General features: G+C 43.6%; 1 protein-coding gene and 1 non-coding gene across 3 annotated transcripts in view; one reads left to right on the top strand and one right to left on the bottom strand.

Moving 5' to 3' along the window:
• KCNMB2 (potassium calcium-activated channel subfamily M regulatory beta subunit 2) overlaps window positions 1-20,700 on the top strand; it is a 197,204-nt gene that overhangs the window by 18,984 nt on the left and 157,520 nt on the right. The window lies entirely within an intron of this gene.
• LOC147684040 (small nucleolar RNA snR46) lies at window positions 17,721-17,911 on the bottom strand. The gene has a single exon (XR_015302021.1). It is a non-coding gene; the product is annotated as a small nucleolar RNA snR46 (small nucleolar RNA).

Raw genomic sequence — 20,700 nt, 5'->3', positions numbered from 1 at the left:
CATGCAATTTAGAAAAAGGGTAAAAACATGGCTTTATCCTCAAGTCGGCCTTCTCACATCCTGTAATTCTTCCTTTCAGTAAGTGCTTTCTACTGGTATCTACACTTAGCCAGGCATTCGTATCACAGCCCCAGAGTACCCGTAGGGTGTTAGTTGCGCTCTATAAATGCTGATAATACTAATAATAATAATAATGAGCGAGAGTGGTCATGGAGGCTTGAGGTGCACTGTTAAAGGGTGTTAGTGAGGGAATCTGTGGAGGAGGTGGTCACTGGGGGTGGAAACAAACCTTGTCACATAGGGGGCCACCAGCGCGAACGCCAGCCCTATTGGCTACCATAGCATACAATTTTCTTTGCTTGTTTTATTTCTAACGGAGGGAGCATAACTTGCTCCCCATCTTGAAAAATGCTTCCCTTTCCCTCTTCTACTACCACGGATTTCAGTACCCAAAATCAGTGATATTCCTGAAGCCGCTTTTCTCTAGACCTCAGTCGCTTTAATAAAATCCCCCACTAAATGCAAACAATCCCATCTACCCCGGAAGCATTGGGACATACTCCAGACTGAATTTATTGATTCTTACAATATCATGTATTCTCCAGTCGAAAATATATACTAGATATGCTGAACTCTCAAACTATGCAAAACTTTTTTACTATTGAAAACAGTCACTTACATACGTACAGTATCCCATGTTCCTTGAACCCTTTTGTATGTTGTCATGCATGTCCTTTGTTACACTGAACATGTTATTAACATTCTGCACTGACTGATTTTTGAAGAAAGAGCTCTCCACTACTCAACCTCTCCACCATCGCCTCAAGTAGCTGTATGGGGCTAATGGCGGACATGGAAGGCAGAAAAGGGACACAGTGGGGAGAGATGAGGCATTAACTCCTCTCTCACCATTGCTTTCCTCTTCTGTACACCATTTTTAGGTCGATCCTGGGCAGCGCATGCGCTGCGTGGCATTCAGTATTCAGTTTTGGACGTGAAGCTCCGCCCACTCTCCACCCATATTTTTCATTGGCTTGTGTCATTGTCCACTGTAAACTGTGGCTTTTTATTGGTCAAGAGGCTTAGCAGTCTCTCCTTAGTAACGCCTTGTCTTATTTTGTAACCTCCCTTGAGGACACCCCCTCATGAGTTACATGTGTTGTTACTCAGTAGGATTTAATTACAGCCTCTGACCATTACTTTCTCAAATCGCTTTGTCCTGCCTGCAGTTGCAGGCCGGACAAGCTCTCTCCTAATGCTTTAAAAAAAAATCTTTATAACACGGGCGCTGAGCACATTTGCAATGCAATAGATCTTTGCATTTGTGAGATTTTCAGTTTTTGGCATTGTAAATGACAATGCCTTTTATTTATCTGTTTTAAAAACAACACATAAATGAAAGGCATTGTCATTTACAATGCCAATAGCTCAAATGCATATAAATGGGAGACATAGCATTGCAAATGCTTGTTTGAATTACATTCTTTTCCCTAAGACCCACCCTCGTGCTCTTACTTTCTGCTCCCCAATGCATCCCACCCTCGCGCCATATCCCTGGCTCCCAAGTGTGCCCCTTCAAATCCAGATCATTTAGCCCATTCTTTTTTAAATAATTTTCTCTTTTTTCTGAAGACACAACAGCTGCACAGCACTTGTCATGCTCCTGCGCACTTTTCATATTTAAGTAACCATTGGCAAATGCAAAAATTAACAAGTGAAGTGTAAATCTACACCAATTAAAACAAGCATTGGCACAGCCAATAGGTCGGCAAATACCTTTTAACCCGTTTACCGCGGGGTGCGGCCGTTTTTTATCGTGGGTGGAATGTCGTCGGCCAATGGCCGACGGCAGCACTGGCGAGGTAGCACTGCTGTCGGCCATTGGCCGACGGCAGCGCTTAAAGGGTTAAAGGTGCGGCGTATTGGTTTTGTATTGCATGTATTAATAGCTGTTGATATTTTTATCTGCATATGTAACTTACATAGATTTACACTGGATGGCATTATGTCAAGGTATTTAAAGCCAGGCACATATTTGCATTTCCTCAACAACACACTCCCAGGCTCCAGGGCAAAAGCTACCCTGCTTACTCAAGTAAACAAGCATTGGACCAGCAGTCAATTAGGACAACACATTTATGTCCACCACCAATCTGTTTAATACATAGCATTCGAAAACTGGAGACTGTGGACACATTTCTAAAATCTCTTGAATCTCGTTGAAATCCTGCTGAAGCCAGGAACACCCAATTAGGCAAAGTACAGAAGACTGTGTGGGTGGCTGAGTCTCTGATCAGTTTTTGGAATGCTAATGCCATCAGTTTGAAACACAACATCAAAGTAGTTCACAAGAGGCAGGAAGTACCAGCCCCCAAGAGAAGCAGTAATTGCCTTATTTAATCGAGGCACCAGAATGTCAGACATTTTGAAACATATGTCTGGCTTGCAAAGTTGTACACATATGGCCAGATTGTTAATTAATGCAAGTGTACACATTCCAGAATTTTCCAATTTCAAGTAAAAAAAAAAAAAATCTGCATGTAGGGGCAGACCAGCAAAGGGGTGGACAGAAGATGCATCTGCCTATTTGGGGATTGTTTTTATTACTGTTTTACCTCAACACCAGTACCCTTCAATTCACATGCCGATTTTAGGGTTAACATCCTTTACGACGCGGATTTTACTCCTCAGTGCTTTTACGACGCGTCCGTTACAACGCAAGTCATAACCACGACTTGCACTGGAGGGCGCTAGAGGATTAAGAATAGTATATTTACTATTCCAACACCTTCCCTAGTGTCCACGGGGACTGGTGTTGGAATAGTAAATAATACTATTCTCAATCCGTGCCCCCAACGCAAGTCGTGGTAACGACTTGCGTTGTAAGGGACGCATTGTAAAAGCACGCGTTGTGACGGTACGCATCGTACCGTCATACATCCAGATTTTAGATCCCAATTCTATTAATTTTTGGGTCAAATGCACTTTAATGTCTTTAAGTATACAAATATTTATGTTACAAACCATGGGGAGGCTACTTCTGTTCTGAAGAAGTGAATGATGGGTTGTGCAGTGGGCAGAGACCACTAACTACCCCTAGATCCAGCTGGGCATGGCTTAAGGCACGGCACAGCAAATGCTGGAAGCATGGATGCTTTCCTCAGGGTAAGGTCCGAGGTCAAGGCGTGCACCCAGATTCTTTTGTGCAAGGCCAAAGTCTCAGCGGCGGCTTCTCTGGTAAGGCGGAGGAGCATCGCCCCACAGGAAAAATACAATTGTAATACCACCATATTATTATCCTTTTATTTTTCACTACTGTCTCTGTAGGTGCAGGGCGGCGGCGCTGGGCTGCCCAAAGAGCACTGGGAGGAGTAGTGGGCACCTTGTAAGTGCACATGATGGTTTGTCCAGCCGTCCGTCCTGTGCCGGCCAAACAGTCAAGCTCACTTGGCATTTCTTCACCCGGCTGTATTGCACAGGCTGGGTGAAGAACATGCACAGCCCCCCACTTCCTGTCTGAGCGCCAAAACAAGGGCGCTCAGATCAATCATGACGCTGCTGCCATGCTGGTGATAGCAGTGTCGTAATTGGCTTGGGGAGACTGGTAGCCCGTGCACTTCCTGTTTCCTGCATCGACCAAAGAGGACAGAGGCCGGCAGCTAAGTGAATTGTTATTTTCTCTTTTTTTAACCCCACTCCATCCCCGCCTCACCACTACTGCCCAGTTGCAGCCGCTACTGCAAAGTCCATGTCCCTGGATTCCAGCTTCGTCCATTACAAAAAGTATACCACTAAAAAAACTATTCATAGAGGAAATGTGATTCCTTTTATCAGCCATCCACATTCCTTGAAAAATTCAAATAAGATTAACAGAAAATGTAAGTTTGGAAACCATGATTTTAAGCGGTATGCAAAAGTTGTAACCCTTTCAAGTCCAGGCAGTATCTATTTTAAATACTAAGTTTACAAAAACTACTGAATGGAGTTAAGCCCACAAGGAACTGGAAAGCCATATAGATGGGAGTGGATCTATCTGACGAGGTGGAGAAGACTGTAATATGCATGGTTTTTATTACCTAAATAAATAATAATAATAATAACCATCATTATTGGCCCACCCACGCTAACTGGCGATATCTGTTTAGGTGTTCTAGTTGGCAAAGAAAATAGATGTGCCGATTTCTGATTTATAAACTGGATGGATTTTGGCAATTTTTTCCCTAATCAAAGCAAAATAAAAGAGGTGCAAACGTCTTGGGTATGAAGTGAAAAACTGCATGCAAGCTATCATTTACATTCTTATCAACCACAAGAATTATAATGCATTCGCAAAATAAAAACGTTTGAATGCCGCACACCTTCAAACAGTAAATGAATCAGGTGCGGGTGCACAGTTAAGTGGGGTGGGATGGTGGGGAGAGACACAGGGAGTCGACAGACAACAGATAGATAAAAAAAATTAAAAATTGAAATAAAACCACTTACCTTATGCTTGCCGCATTGCCAACTCAGCGATGCGGCAAGAGCAAGGTAAGTGGTTTTATTTATTTTTTGCATTTAATTTTACCTATCCCGTCGTCTGTCGACTCCCTCTCCCCTGCTGCACCCCATCGCCCCACCGCTCTTACCTGTGCCACCCGCGCCTGACTCATTAAGTGTTTGAAGGTGTGCGGAATTGAAACGTTTTTCTTTTGCAAAACAATTATCAGAGAGATATGAGCAGCGCCATACTGGCCATAGCGGGCACCGGGCAATCCCCCTGTGCGCCGCACGGGTGGAGGCCAGTTTTGGGCCCCTGAGCGCCGTTTTTGTTACCGGGCCGTTTTAGATGCAAAATCGGCCCTGTACCAAAATCGGCCAAAAACCGGCCTTGGCAAAGAGCTCCGCGGCACCTCCAAACCTCCCCGAGTGGGGAGGCGGGGCCTGCCGAGCACTTTGCCAGGGCCGGTTGTGGTTACCAGTCCGGCCCTGGATATGAGAGCAATAGTGTTGGGTGAGCCCAGGACGGAAGCTACATGTAAATCGTTGTTTGTTTATCTAAAGTAGGGTCAGCCAGTTCTTGTTAGGCTTGGGAGCCTCATTAGGCACAAACATCACTAGGGGGTTGATACACAAAATAATTTATGAGTATATGAAGTAGTACCAAAGAGGAACTATTTTACGTGCTCTTACATGTCTTGGTGAATCGCCCCAAAACATGCAACTCCGATCAGTAAAAATGTGTAAAGGGTAGAGTCCTTTCAATTTGTACTAATTGTATATAAATATTTCCTTGTTATTCTTATTTTATTCGTATTTTGTTCTTAATTTAGGTCCTTTGGGAGACAATCCAAAAAAGACATGTAAAAGTGAATAGGAAACTTTTGTTTCTAGCCTTCCAATCTAAACTACTATTATAAAGGAAGAACTTTGAACCTTTGAGGCGGGTAAACTCGGGAACCACAGCGTAATCGTCAGGGTGTGCAGATGGACATAGGCTATATAAACTTAATAAATATACATTTAAAAAATTTACCGAAAAAAAAGTAGTCCCTTGGAAGAAGCGCCGGCCGCGACGTGCGTGCTGACGACGTGAGGAGCGCGGGGAGGAGCGGCGTCCAGGAGCGCGAGGAGACCGGCGGACATGGTGCGGGGAGGAGCGGCGTACAGGCGGTGAAGAGCGGCGGACAGGCGGTGAGGAGTGGCGGACAGGCGGTGAGGAGCAGCGGACAGGCGGTGAGGAGCGGTGGACAGGCAGGGAGGAGCGGTGAGCGGCGGATGAGGTAGGTTATTTATTAATTTAGTTAGGTGCGGTGAGCGGCGGAAAAATGAAGCAAAAATGACAATCGTGAGCAAGAGGAAACAAACGGAGCATTACAAAAGTGAGCCAAACGGTGCATTACAGGAGGAAAAAGTTACGTGTGCAGGTTACAAAAGCGTAAATCGTGAGCAAGAGGAAGCACACGTAGCATTACAAAAGTGAGCCAAACGGTGCATTACAGGAGGAAAAAGTTACGTGTGCAGGTTACAAAAGCGTAGAAAGTAAGCATAGAGGTATAGGAGGAAAAAGTGACGTGTGCAGGTAGCAAGAGGAAGCAAACGGAACATTACAAAAGTGAGCCAAACGGTGCATCACAGGAGGAAAATGTTACGTGTGCAGGTTACAAAAGCGTAGAAAGTAAACATAGAGGTATAGGAGGAAAAAGTGACGTGTGCAGGTTACAAAAGCGTACAAAGTAAACATAGAGGTATAATACTGCAATATATGGAGGAAGGCTCCGGGGGACCCACGGACAACGTCCGGGCGGGCGGGGGCCCTGAAGCCTAATTGCTCCCAGACAACGTCGGGACGGGCTGCTAGTGTGAAATACAACAGAAAAATCAGAAGCCCATTACTGACCAATTGTTAATAATTTCGCATAAGTTAGACCAAGCTTCTTACTTGGCTGGTATTCCATTGCATTTTCCCCCGTAAAAGTGATACATTTTCCAGCATAGCCACTCACAGTGCGGTAGATGACACCACCTCCTGTAACTAAGTGCACAATCCCTTTTCACCTCAGTCCCATCCAGTTCCCATTATGCGGCATCTTTGAAGGTCGCTCTCCAGAAGTTAAGTATGTGAAGAGCTGATGACCCCCTACTTCTAAAGAAAGTAATTAATTTGGCAGCAGTGAAGTGACCTTTGGAGTTACTGCTATGATGTCATTAGTGTGGCAATTTTACAGAAAATTAGGCATGTAATCATGTGTTAAATGGCTGAGTTGGCAGGGATTGTCTGGTTAATGAAGCAGACAGCACTAATGATACCACTAATGGACAGCCCAAACTGGTGATGCTAAAAGAGCGTCCAACATGGTTCTACCCACCTTGAGCTAGCATTATCCGCTGCCCTTTCCCCCAAGAAACTTTTCCTTTTGGATGTTCTCCACCTCAGGCCTGCCCGTGACTCCATTTCACTCATCGCGATTCCTGCACATCAACACTCCCCACCCCCACATAATAGTAATTCAAGTGAGTAATTTTCTGTAAGACACTATACATGAGCTGCAATTTTTTTCTTAAGGTCTATTACTGTACTTGTTAACCCCTTCGGGGCTGATGACGAGCTGGGCTCGTCATGGCGTAGCCGCCTCGCACGCTGATGCCGAGCCCAGCTCGTCACCTAACATGGGATTTAGTAAATCATCGCGTAGGAGGGGAATTGCGCTAGCGCGCATGTGGTTAAATCCACATCATTACATTAGTGAGTTGATGTTGTATCCCTTGAATCTCTGCCAGAGGTTGATATGAATATTTGGATCTCTAGGATTTGTCGAGGGGCGTCCGATCTGCGCACACGTGGAATTCGCCCGCACAGCGGGAAAATCTTGCGCCAAGCAGTTATTGCAAATGATCCTTAATCATATCTATCGGATCGCACCCTTGGTCAGAGATCTACTGCTCTCTAGCAAAGTTCCCGTCTTTCAAGTACACATACACCATTGGTACTCACTGGCAACACAAGCATAACTGATAGAGGAAAGGAAAGGTCTCTGTAAAGCAAGTGCCAGGAGTTCAAGGCTAGGAGTGCCATTGAATAAACTTGTCAAGTCTGAGGGCAGCTATGATCATGAGTACAGGTCATGTTTTATGTTATGTAATTGATTATTGATTGCTAATTGCATCTTCAGGCATGATCATTGTAAAGCAATCTTTTACGCCTGTTGGTGTAGGTGTTCTATATAAAGTTGCATAAATGGTTGCATAAACACATCAGGGCTAATAAGGAGCAAAAGTGCTACTAACTGTAAATAAAACTACAACCTTACAAATAGGTTTGGGCAGTGAACTGCGCTCCATTCGCAGGATTTATTACACTCCCGGGAGCACACAGAGTTCTGCCGAGTGCAGTTTTTTCCTCGCTTGCGCTCGTCAACATTAAGTTTGCGAGTGAGGAAAATCCAACACCAGACCACCTTCCAGCGAGATTTCTCAACGTGGCCGTTGCGGATTGTCGCAATCACTCATGTTGAGAATCCTTCCATTCGCGTTGAAGTAGCTGCCACTCTAGTAGAACATCTACTTGAGTGGCAGAAAGAAGCAGCGCCCTCGTGTGCTGCAATGGTGCTGTTCGCGCTGATCTTCGCCCAGGCCTACTTGCAAAATGAAACAGTAAGTGCAAGTATTGGCCCATACCCTGTGCTTGACACAAAAGAGCTACTAATAATTGGCAAAAGAAAAACCAGAGTTCCATTAAGCATTGGAGTCTTTTCTATACTGACCCCCAGATTCATCATGCCCCTCTTTTGCGAGTCCTTAATAGCGATTATTAAGGAATCGCTATTAAAAACTCGCAAAACGGGATGCATGTAGAAATCGCAAAATTTATAGCGATTTCTACATCTTCCTTATTTGCGTTTCGCTAATTGCTAACCGCAATAAGGAATGACTCCCCATTCATTCGTATGGGCCAAAGGCCCATAGGAATGAATGGGGAGTCTATAGGAATGAATGGGGAGTCAATCCTTATTTGCGACTAGCAATTAGCGAATCGCAAATAAGGAAGCGATTTCAAGGGTGCCAGTGTGTTCAAAGGACACCCTGTAGCACCCCATAAATGGTGATTTACACTGGTGTTGCACACACACATGTCCAAAGGACATGTGTGTGTGTAACATCCAACTTAGAAAAATGCACTAAAGTGCATTTTTCTAAGTTTTCGCTATTTACCACGAAGTCAGACTTCGTGGTAAATAGCGGCCAAAAATTGCGAATTCGCAATTCTAAAATGGTTCATAAATTGCATTTAAGGAATCTCAAATTGCGATTCCCTAAATGCAATTGCAATTTGAGAAATCGCAATTATTTGCGATTTTTCAAATTGCGAGTTCATGAACCATTGATGAATCTCAAATGCCATTTTTGCGGGCGTAAACGGCTGAATTTTCCGATTCGCACCGTTTGCGCTCACAAAAATGCTTGATGAATCTACGTGTAAGTCTATTTGTTTATTAATTTGTCTGTTTAGCTATTCTCGTGTAGCTGACATGTTTCTTTATGGCCACTTCAGGGAGGAGCATGTCTATTTTAAGACGTTTGCACTGGTTAGTGATTTGTGGTTGCAGGATTTGCTAAAAGGATTTTAAATCCGACAAGAATTGGATGAGTTAGTTAAATGTGCTCCCGATCCAGTTTGCCCCATGTGGAGCTGCATGGTACTGTTCTGGGATTATAGCAATACGTGTAATAAAGAGATGTTGCTAAACAAGAGGCTTTTGGGTTATTTGATATTGCAGGTTATTTGCAGCTAGAGTTAAATCCACATGAGTAAAGGGTCACATTTCCTGCATTCTTCAACTTCTGTTTTCTTCACAGTCTCTAGCATCTTGCTTAATTTCCATAGGGTTCTCCTCTGTCTTCCCATTGTTCCCCTGTATATTGGTGATTGTTGGTTGCTATAGTTGGTCAGGGTGTTCCCTGGGGGAAGGTTGGTGGTTCAAAATCGCTTGTAGTAGGGAAAGGGAGGGGTCCTTTGGTGGTATGACATATTTGCCCGCTCTGATTATCGATGTTAAATATGTCCTCATACTTTCTCTTCTAGTCAAATCCTTGTGTTAATAAGTCATCTGTAGGTGTTTGCCGAAAAAGAGATGGTTTGATCCACCTCTCACGTCTGAACACAGGACCTTCTTAGTCTCAAATGTTAAACTCTAATGGGCCCGCCCTCAAATGGTGGTTCCTGAACTTTAGCGGATAATATGAATAGTGGCTGATTAAGGTCTTTGGGCCTGATGTACAATCCTTTTTTGCGCTTGCAGAAGGTTCAATTCACCGAATTGTACCATTTATGACTACAAAAAGCCTTTTGTTATGTATGAAACACAAATTGTGATTCAGATACACCTCCCCGAATCGCGATCAAATACCTAATTGGTATTTGGAAGAGGCATGTTTAGGGCATCCCTTCGAAATACCAACTCGAATTGCTATGTATTAATATTTTGCAACCAAAATCCTGTTGCAAATCCTTAAAATGTTGCTGACTACAGATATGTAGTGGAAACCCATCCGCAACCAGGAAGGGGTTCCCAAGGGATCCCTTCCCCTTTGTGAATGTTGACAAACATTTTTTTAAGGGTAGACAGTGATACTCATAAAAAATTTTACTTAAACTTTCCATTTTTTTTAAACATACTATTTTCCTTTATGCAAAATGTGTTGTATTTGAAAAAATTTACCCTATTTAAAATCAATCTGCTTACCTCAGCAGACTAACCAGCCCTGTGATGGCTGTGATTCATTGTGGGTCACAATTTGCGACCTACCTCATTAACATTTATGACAATTTGTGACCTACCTCATTAATATTCATGAGATAATTGTGGCCCACTACGAATCAGCTTTTTGTGAAACAACTTATTAATACATAGAGGATGGTTCGCAAAACAGCATAGATTCTGTAAAAGTCGGTGCACAATTGGTGACTAGTTTATCAAATCTATTGTTAGTACATCTGTTATTTAAAGAGGCCACAGTTTCTGTACATAACGTACCCTTGCTACGAAAGGCCTACTGTCGGTCAAGGTAAGAGCGACGGGGTGGGGCAGAGGTTGGGGGGAAGTCGACAGATGATGGAATAGGGAAAATAAAATAAAAAAATAAATAAGATTACTTACCTTGCACTCGCTGCTTCGTCGAGAGGGCGATGTGGTGAGCGCAAGGTAAGTGGTTTTCTTTTTCTTCATTATTATTTTCCCTTTTCTGAATTTGTAGACTACCCTCACCTCCCCCACACGCATCACCGCTCTTATGTAGACCGGCTGCACCTGGTACGGTGCAAGGACTTTTCATGTACACATCATCATTAAGGGAAGCCAGTTGAAGTATTTTAAGGTTCATTTTGTATGATCAAGACGTTTCATGCAAAATCACAGCCCGGTAATCATCGCGACCTTTCAGTGAAAGGAAGGACAGTGCAGACTATGTTGCCGTAAGCAAAATTAGCCTTAAACTGAATCTCATTGTAAATGTATGGAGCTTTGCAGACCGACAGGAACCTTTGCAGTTTAGATCCATTGAAGTAAATTGGAAGTATGCAAAGTTATTATCACCTGAGCAAATTGTGTAGCTTAAGATTAGTGACCGAGAAAGAGGGAGGAGAGCAGGAGGTAGAGGAAGAGGAAGAGAAAGAGAAAGCGGAAGAGGAAGAGGAAGGGGAAGAGGAAAGGGTAGAGGAAGGGAAAGGGGAAGAGGAAGGGGAAGGGGAAGGGGAAGGGAAAGAGGAAGAGAAAAGGGAAGAGGAAGGGAAAGGGGAAGAGGAAGGGGAAGGGGAAGAGGAGAGAGAGAGAGAGAAGAGACATTATAAAGAAATAGGAAAGAAAGAGACTGAAAGAGAGTTCGAGTTTGCGTTGACATTTTTTGCCATGGCTGCTTTTGGTTTCAGCCCAGTCTGATTCAGATGTGAAAGTGAGGTTTGAATTCCGCCTGTGCATAAGCTGAGTAATGTTTCCCAAATTTTTGGTGCAGTTACTCAGAAGTATGTGAAGTACCCAAAACGCGTTTGCCCCAGTTTCTTGCATGACTTTTCTATGTGAGAGCAAACGTCTCATAGAGAAGTATGTTGCACTATGTAAGAGACTGGTTTGAGCAGAACATTCACCTGAAATTTAGCATTATTTGAAATTGTGAACATTTTGCTTATTTCACATAATATAAAACTCAGAACTACACAAAATTACTCCCACATAATTAAAATTACATACAGGACTAGCCTGTATTGTAAACTATTGACCGTTTCCTTACTTTCTGTGATGGAATTAGATTTTTTTTCCGGTCTGAGGGTCAGCTAAATGGGGGAGTCTAAGCCTCTGCACCACTCTGCTCCATGAATATATAAACATCTTTAAACACCACAGTATATGATGCAAACTATTGCTTAATTTGTTGTTTTTTAAAGTGTAGTGATCCAGTGTCTTAGGAGCACACTGAATGCAGCAACTACTGAGCAAGAAGGCTGCCTAGTCTTGATCTACATCAGGGCCCTTTCCCCACCCCCTATGGCTTCAGTTGCTTTATCTCGCTCTTGTGGGTTCTATTGAATCCCGGCTCTCTCCCTTTGTCACTGTTTTCCTACACATTGCATCTTTATCATTTTTTTTTCTGTCTTAGTCAATGTCTGATGATGAAAAATAAGACTCGCCTCCCCAAAAATGAGTCTGTGCCCACCACCTAAAGCCGTGGCACAAAGCTTATGAAACAGTGTTTGATTTTAAGCTGCTTATATGGATGATAATGTTATAGTATCTATGACTGTGAATATGTGATGCTGTTCAATAAATACATTTAAAAAAAAGAAACACTGTTTGATGCTCCAGTGGCATAACGCCAAGTTGTGGGGCCCCCTGCAAATCTCTCAGATATTCATTGGCTTGGAGCAGTCATAATGCAATGCAGTGCATGCAACAACATTTTTTTATTTATTTTTATGTTTACTTACCTGTATTTGTCCGTATTCCGTAGTTTACTACCCCCCACCCTGTCCCTCCCCACGTCATCACCCAGCAGCACTCCCACTACCGGCCGCTACTGAGGTACATATATGTGGAGTTAAATATAGAAAAACTTTGCTTACCTATCGAAACTTACCTTCATAATATTTTTGTCCTCGATTCTTGACACAATCTTTTTTCCACACAATATATTTTTTCTCTGATGTTTTGCCTACACACTGTACACCCCTGCATTTCTATCATTCTGTGTTATTCCCTTCTGTGGAAATGAGTTACTGATTTCATTGTAGAGTCACTCTGTCTGTCCTATTGCTTTCATTTTTAATATCACTGTGTTAACATTTTCACAAAGCTTCTCTCCTTGAGACTACAAATGTTATCAACTGGGGCTCTTTCGGCAACCACAGATTACATGTTTTTTCCAATAGCATGAGTTGTTCATGCTACCAATGTAGCTTATATGCATATATTTTCAACTCCAGACAGTCTCATTTTCCGGAACGTGACACACAATGCTGAGGTATATTTACAAGACCACACAGAGCCACCCCGCATGGCTTTTCATGGTCTTGTTAATATGGCCCCCTTTCACGCATTACTCTGCGTGAAAGGGGCCTTCCATGGGTGTTGCTGTGGGTGTTTCCATGCAACTCCCATGGATTATGATGCAGTCCCAGATTCAAGATTTAGTAAAACTGGGAATGCGAAAGATTCTGCTGTACACTTAGGAGGAGGAAAATGCCATCAATTATTGTTTTTCAACAAGAAGGTGTGCCTTCCTGCACAAAAACAAACATCCCTGCAATGCAGGCACTCTTGCACAAAGGTGCAAGGGTGCAAGTGTGTGCAGAAAAAACAATGTCCCAACAGGTAACAATCTTAAGGCAGTTTAGGTATGCATGCATACAGCATTACATTTGAAGGAAACAAGGAGACTCAAGTGATTAGTACATGGCTTGTAATTCACCAATTTGTGGAAGAAGTTGCACATGGAAATACAGTTAAAGACAGCACTGTACAGAGAGAATCACGTGACAACCCGAAGGCACTTGGTGAAGGAGTGATATATATACAAGTGAACAGTGACGACGCAAGTAATAAAGGTGAACAGCGTGAACGGCGCAAGGAGACCAATATATGTACAATGGTGGCTCAGTGAGTAATCGTATCAGTCAGTCGAAATACATGTTATCATAGTTATGAGCCAAACGCTAGAGTGCGCCAAACGATTGCGCTGTGATGTCAACGGCGTTTCGATCCAAGGTTGATTGGGATCTTCTTCAGGACAGGGTTGTCGAGTTGGTAGTGTGCTGATGAGGCTCGGTGGAGGGGGAAATAGCTCCAGGGAGCTCGAAACGTGGGGGGTTCTGCGCTTGTTATAATGATGAAGGACGCGTGTCTCGGAGGGCTGAGATTGTCGTCAGGGGAGGCACATCTTAAAGGACGCTCGGAGCGGCGTCTGTGGCAGGGTGAACGAACAGGCAGCGTCTGAATGAATCCGAGCTCCTAGCATGACATAAATCATAGGCAGCGTCTGAATGAATCCGGGCTGCTAGCTGGACATAAATCACGGGCAGGGGTACGAATTGACTGAGCGGAGAGGCAACTAGTGCAAGTGTGGGCGTATTTTATACCTTGAAGGTGCCGAGTTTGACGTAAGGTTGGACATAATAACGTCATTAAGTGTGAGCGGGAAATCCGTTACGCTCGCGGATTTTGCGGATTTTTGGGAAATCCGCACTCCGCGAATTTTGCGGATCTCCCGCAAAATCCGCAAAAAAAATCCGCGAGCATAACGGGTTCAAAAGTTGAACCCCCACTCATGCAACTATTTTACAATGGCGCCAGCAAGCTGCCAGCGCCGTTGTAAAATAGTTATAAAGTTAGCTTGCACAGGAACCACTAGATAAAACGAAGCAGGTGCTGCTTTATTTTATCTCAGTGCTTCCTGTGCAAGCTAACTTTGTAACTATTTTACAACGGCGCTGGCAGCTTGCTGGCGCCATTGTAAAATAGTTGCATGGCTGGGCACAGGTCAGGTCTGCAGCTCACTCAAGGGACCCCTGCGCCCTTCGGGGCGATTGCATAGTAACACACACATGGTCGCTCGAACTAGTTGATGCTCAAATTCAGTGACTCATTCATTAGCCCAAAAACAATTGTGAGCGTCGTCGAGGCTGGACAGGTGTGCCTTCTTCCCAAATCTACCGTGGAAAATCAGCTGTGATGCTGGATAGGCTTTGCATCCTTGACTTTCACGAGCGCAATACCCGAGCTTCTTTCTCTTCATCTGCTGAACTGATCTTTCTCTGACCTTTTATTCACACAAGAGGCACATACCCTACTGGGCACATTGTGTTCGCACGGGTTTCTGCAAGTTCGCACGCGTTTTGTACAATTTCGCAATTTGCGAAATTGTACAAAACCCTCGCGAACTTGCAGAAACCCGTGCGAACGTAAAAAAAAAATCGCAAATTCGCGGGAATTCGCAGATTTTGCGGATTGCGAGTTCGCAAATCCTCAAAATTCGCGAACGCGAGATTTGCAAAATTCGCCCATACCTAAACGTCATCAAAGACTCCGTTCGTTGAAAACTCCATGAGTTCTTGGATAAATCAATATTCAAGCGAGGGGAAGTCCCTGACTGCTGAAGGCGGGTTTTTCCAAGAAACCGTTGTGGATTTTCGGAACTAGTGGAAGTAGCCATGCCTTATTTGGACTGCATAGGCTAAGTCTAAATATGGTTATGATTTCTATGCCTATATAAGGGTAGGGTGATTTATACCTATATATGGGCATGAATCAGGAAAATTACACTAGGGTCCTAAATTCATATACAACAACTTCGAGGACTCTTGCATATGACCAACAGAAACAGCCATACACAAACAAAACAAAACAAATCTGCCTGCACCAGACAGTTTTTCACCAAAACCATTGAAAGAATCAGTGGTTAAAAGTCATACAGCTTAATTCCCAACAGGATGTAATAACAGGAAAACCCCAAGGCAAATCCCTTTTGTGCATGGCATTTGGTTGGATTTTTGTCTCCCAGGGCCTGAGCTACAAGGTTGCAAGGTTTGCAACCAAAAAATGGCTTTTTAATATATACCAATCCCATTTTGCGAGTCTGCGATAAAAAGGTATAACAAATCGCTAGGCAACCCTTCCAAATATCGATTTGTTATGATATGTATGTTTGGCCAAAAAGCATTGAAAAGCAAAAGACTTCCTAGTTGGGGTAGTAACACATTTTTAAAGGAGAAGGTGTAGGTAAAAAATGGTTGTTTAGGAGTAGGCAGTGGCCCATTGGACCAACTCTCAAACAAGCTTAAAAAAGTTAACTTTTCTTTTTAAATTCAGCTCTGTTTCCATAAAGAAAATGAGGCTGTATTAAAAAAGCTATACTTTGTTTAAATGCAAACACAAACATGGTGGTCTGATATTCCCAGCAGGCTGCCATTCCTGTGATGGCATCCAATCATAATGAGTTGCAATTTGCCACTGACCTCATGAACATTGTTGAGGTAGGTTTGATTGCAGCCACTACAATTTGGAATTTGGTGACCCAACCTATTAGCACATAGGTCGATTCTCAAAATTCTGTTGCAGTCACAAAAAGTCTGGGTGCTGTTTGCAACCACTTTTTTTGTACATCAAGGCCGAGGGGCATATTATCAAGGGGTTTATGTCCGCTTTTTTGGCTTTAAAAGCCAAGAAAGTGGAGATAAAATTATCTCCCTATTACCTAGCTGTCGCTAACACCAGTTAGCGTCAGCTAGTAGGAGATAGCGACCATCTTGGGCCCCGCTTTGCATGTCAGTGATATTTATCACTAATGATATGCAAAGTGGGCGTGCCAAGATGTTAGCGACTGGAAACAGTCGCTAACATCGCTATCTCCTATTACCAACTCTTGGATTAGCGCGAATATCTCCAAAAGCTAACACCTGCCCCTGAGCAGTTCTTAGCCATGTTATCCAATGGTAGGTGGATAACATGGCTAAGAGCATTAGCTCGGTAATGAATGAATATCTCTGACTTTACAGTGATATTCATGCATTTCGGCCGATTTTTATCGCTTAGGAGATAAACCTTGATAATAGCAAGGCTCCTAAGCGATAAACATCGCCGCAGCTCGGTGATAAAAATATCGCCGCTAAACCAACATAGCGATAATTATCGCTAGTTGTTGGTAATATGCCCCCGAGTTTTTACTTTTGCAACAGGTAACGTGGAATATGTTGATGCATTCATATTTTTCGCACTGGCGACGAAGCTTGTGTGGTTTCTAACACTAATGTACAATATGACCTTTGTGCTTACTTTGTGGGTCGAATGATAGGTATGTCCCAGTGTATCTTACCTGCAATCATTTAACAGCTTCCAGAAATCCTGCATTGTAATTATCTTTTGGGCAGTGAAATCCTAAGAGAAAGCAAGCTAAGGGCGATTCCCCTCAGGCTATTAACCAGGGGAAAGCGTAATTTATCCATGCGTCACAACCAATACACTGCTCTGTCAGAGAAAAAATGCAGTATCTCCAAAGTTAATGAAATACTGTCCACAGCAAAGTAATCAAGCACGCACAGGTCATTTCAGAGGGGAAAAGGGGTTGGCGAACGCCTAAAAAGACAGGATTGCACATCACACATGAGTATTTATTGCAGGACTCAACAGGCCCAAACACCGAGGTTATGTAGCCAGGAATGTAAACTTGATTACTCTCTCTTTCTGATTAGCTGTTTTTTCTCTCTCTTTCTCTCTCTCTCTCTCTCTCTCTCTCTCTCTCTCCCTCTCTCTCTCTCTCCCTCTCTCTCTCTCTCTTTTCTCTAGATCTGCCTCTTTTTTTCTCACTCTACCCCTCACTCTTTCTCACTCTACCCCTCTCCCTTTCCCTTTCTCTCTGGCCTATTCTCTCTATCTCGTCTCCCTCTATTTCTCCCTACTCTCCATTTCTCCCTCATGTTTTCTCCATTTCTCTCACTACTCTTTCCAAATTCCTTTTCGTCTTTCTTGCCCTTTTTTTATCTTCCCTATTGTCGCTCTCTTCTCCCCACTCTCTCATTCTAAATCTCTTGCTACATATATTTATTCGTCGCTGTCTCTTTTTTCCTATTTCTTTTCCCCTCACCCTCTCTGTGGGTCTCTTATTATGGCTCTCTCTATGTGTCTGTTTCTCTAGGGGGTAGATGTATCAAGCCTTTTGCGATTCGCAAAAGCCGAAATTCAGTGATTTAGCATTTTTTGAAATGTATCACAAAATCGCAAAATAAGGAATCGCAAACATTTGCGATTCCTTATTTTGCTTAAGCATTTAAGGAATCACAAATTTTGCGATTCCTTAAATGTGATGTATGTGGGTTCTAGAAATTGCGAATTTGTGTTAAGAAATCGCAAATTACCACCAACTTGTAGTTGGTGGTAATTTGCGATTTCATTCAATAATGCCCTATTTTGCATTTGTGAAGGTGGCATGTATGTGCGCCATATGCACATACATGTAAATTTCAGGGGTGCAGCAGGGTGTCTTTGAGACACCCCTGCACCCTTGAAATTATTCTCAATTTGCGAATTCGCAAAATGCGATTCGCAAATTAAGAAATATTTCACAATCATTCCTATGGGCCTCCTGGCCCATAGGAATGCATGGGAATTATTCCTTAATTGCGAATTCGCAAATTGCGAATTCACAAATAAGGAAGACTAAGAAATCGCTAAAAAATAGCGATTTTCTACATACATTCAATTTTGCGATTTCTAAATAGCAATTCCTTAAAAATCGCTATTTAGAAATCACAAAATTGAATCTTGATACATCTCCCCCTAGGTATTTTTCTGTACTCACAGCTGCATCTAAGTGTCCTTAAACACTTCATTCTCTCTCTTTCTCTTTAGCTATTTCTCCCGCTCTCTCTCTCTCTCTTTTCTCTAGATCTGCCTCTTTTTTCCTCACTCTACCTTTCACTCTTTCTCACTCTACCTCTCACTCTTTCTCTCTCTACCTCTCCCTTCACCTTTCTCTCTGGCCTTTTCTCTCTATCTCGTCTCCATCCATTTCTCACTCAGTCTTTTATCTATTTCTCTCACTACTCTTTCTATACTGCTTTTCGTCTGTCTTACCCTGTTTATCTTCCCTATTTTATCTCTTTTCTCCCCACTCTCTCATTCTAAATCCCTTGCTTCTTCGTCCTTGTTTCTTTTTTTCTATTTCTTTTTCGCTCCACCTCTCTGTGTGACTCTCTCTATGTGTCTGTTTCTCTAGGTCTTTTTCAGCTACTTGCACAGGACACTTGCACCAGTTGTACGAGGTGGACGTGCAAGGGGTATGTGGCACAAAACTGTTTCACCTTATATATCTGTATGAATAACTTTTTATAGGTCAAAACTTTCATTTACAGCTTTACAAAAATGCTGGCTAAGGTGAAGCAATTACCTCTGACTTCTTATTGAGGGTCACTGCCCATATCCAATCAATTGAAACCTTTCAACCTTAGCAGACCCGATGCAATAAAAAGCACATCATTCCATTTTCCAATTAACTACTTAGAGCCCGAGTCACAAACCTTTTATTGGTGTAAGTCAAAACTACATGTGTGAAAGTGGAACCTCCACTCTTTAAATTCCTGATTTACAGTAGTACAACATTGGGACTTTTATAAACGAAGATGTAACTGATAGTACTGACATTTATCGAAGTGTAGGGAAATCCGGCGAGGGCTTTGGGGAAACATTGTTGTAGATGCAGGGGGGCTTAACAAGCCCACAACAACGGGGTGATATATGCTACCTTTGCCACTGGATTCAAGCAAGCCGGACTGAAGACGGCTGAAATGCCAGAAACCGGTCTTCGGAAGCTTGTTTACGGTCCAGGGAAGGCATGGCTTGGCAGTTCGGGCTGGACTGTTCCCATGAGGCACAGGGTCAGACTGATTTGCATATGGCCATGTCTGAACTGGGGTGGCAGAGTGGGCTAAAGAACGGTGATGGATTAAACCCAGATCTGTTGATTGGGTGTGAGTGTTTGATTGGTTCAGATGCTCCGTCTATCACCACCCCCTTTTGTACACCTTTGCTGCTAAAGCCCACATGGCCTGATCTACAAAAGGGCTTTCTGACGCATGACGGAGGCACCTTGGTCGCGGGGGAGTCTACGCACTCAGGTCGGATCTCATCGCGGAGATTCTCTGCCACACGTGTGGAGGTCCTTCCTGAGTCAGGCCCACAATGTACCCCTCCTTCTTTAATAGACAGTTTTCATGCTACATTGCCCATTTGGATGAACACTGTCCCAATATTTAAGTGCATGCCTTCCCTGTGTCATAATATATTCTGACCTCCCTAGCCAATGTGATATATTTGCAATCAAACACGATTTGTAAAGCGCTCCTTATCACCTGTGAAGGTATCCAGGCGCTGGGGGGTATTCTGCTGCTGGCTGTCATCAGTCGTACCGCCAGGTCTTAAAGCTGTTTCTGAATTTTTGCAGTGTTGGGGAGGTCTTGAGGTGGAGGAAGGGCTGTTCCCGGATTTGGCAGCCAGTAGGAAACGGAGCGGGCACCTATCCTGCTGCGGTGGTACCAAGGAAGGAGTGTGAGTGAGGGCAGCAGATCACAGTTGTCTGGTGGGTTGGTGGAAGTTCAGCCTGGGGGTAAAGTAGGCTGGTCCCACGTTGTGAAGGGCTTTGTAGGCATGTGTCAGCATTTTGAACTGACATCTCTTGTGTATGAGGAGCCAATGGAGGGATCTGAGGTGAGGGGTGATATGGGCTCACCTCAGGAGGCAGAGGATGTAAATGTAAATGTAATGTAAATGTAAATTGATACTTGTATAGCGCACTACTCACCCGCAAGGGTCTCAAGGCACTTGTACGAATACTGCTGTGGAACCCATCCTGGCTTTCCCTGTGAGGCTTCCACTCCTGGGCACCCCCAAGGTGGAGGCCAGGCATCCTTAGCGTTGTGGGGGCCGTTGTGGAGATTAAGCAAGCTATTGCCCACAGTTGCAGAGTGGGACTCCATGAATGGAATAGGCACCGAGGCGAGAATTATCAGGGCAGTGGAATTTTGAGCCCAAGACCCACTGAGGCAGGGAATTGAACCCTGGTCCGGGGCTAGACCTCTGCATCAGGGTCTGCCGCTCTAACCATTGAGCCACACTTCTCCGCAGGATGAGCCTGGCTGCTACATTCTGGGTGGCTTGTAGTCTCTTTAGAAGCTGGGTGGTTACC

The sequence above is a fragment of the Lissotriton vulgaris genome, chromosome 11 (genome assembly GCF_964263255.1).
Source record: "Lissotriton vulgaris chromosome 11, aLisVul1.2, whole genome shotgun sequence".
Taxonomy (NCBI): domain Eukaryota; kingdom Metazoa; phylum Chordata; class Amphibia; order Caudata; family Salamandridae; genus Lissotriton; species Lissotriton vulgaris.
The sequence above is the reverse complement of the archived record's forward strand: the minus strand, read 5'-3'. Positions and strand labels throughout refer to the sequence as shown.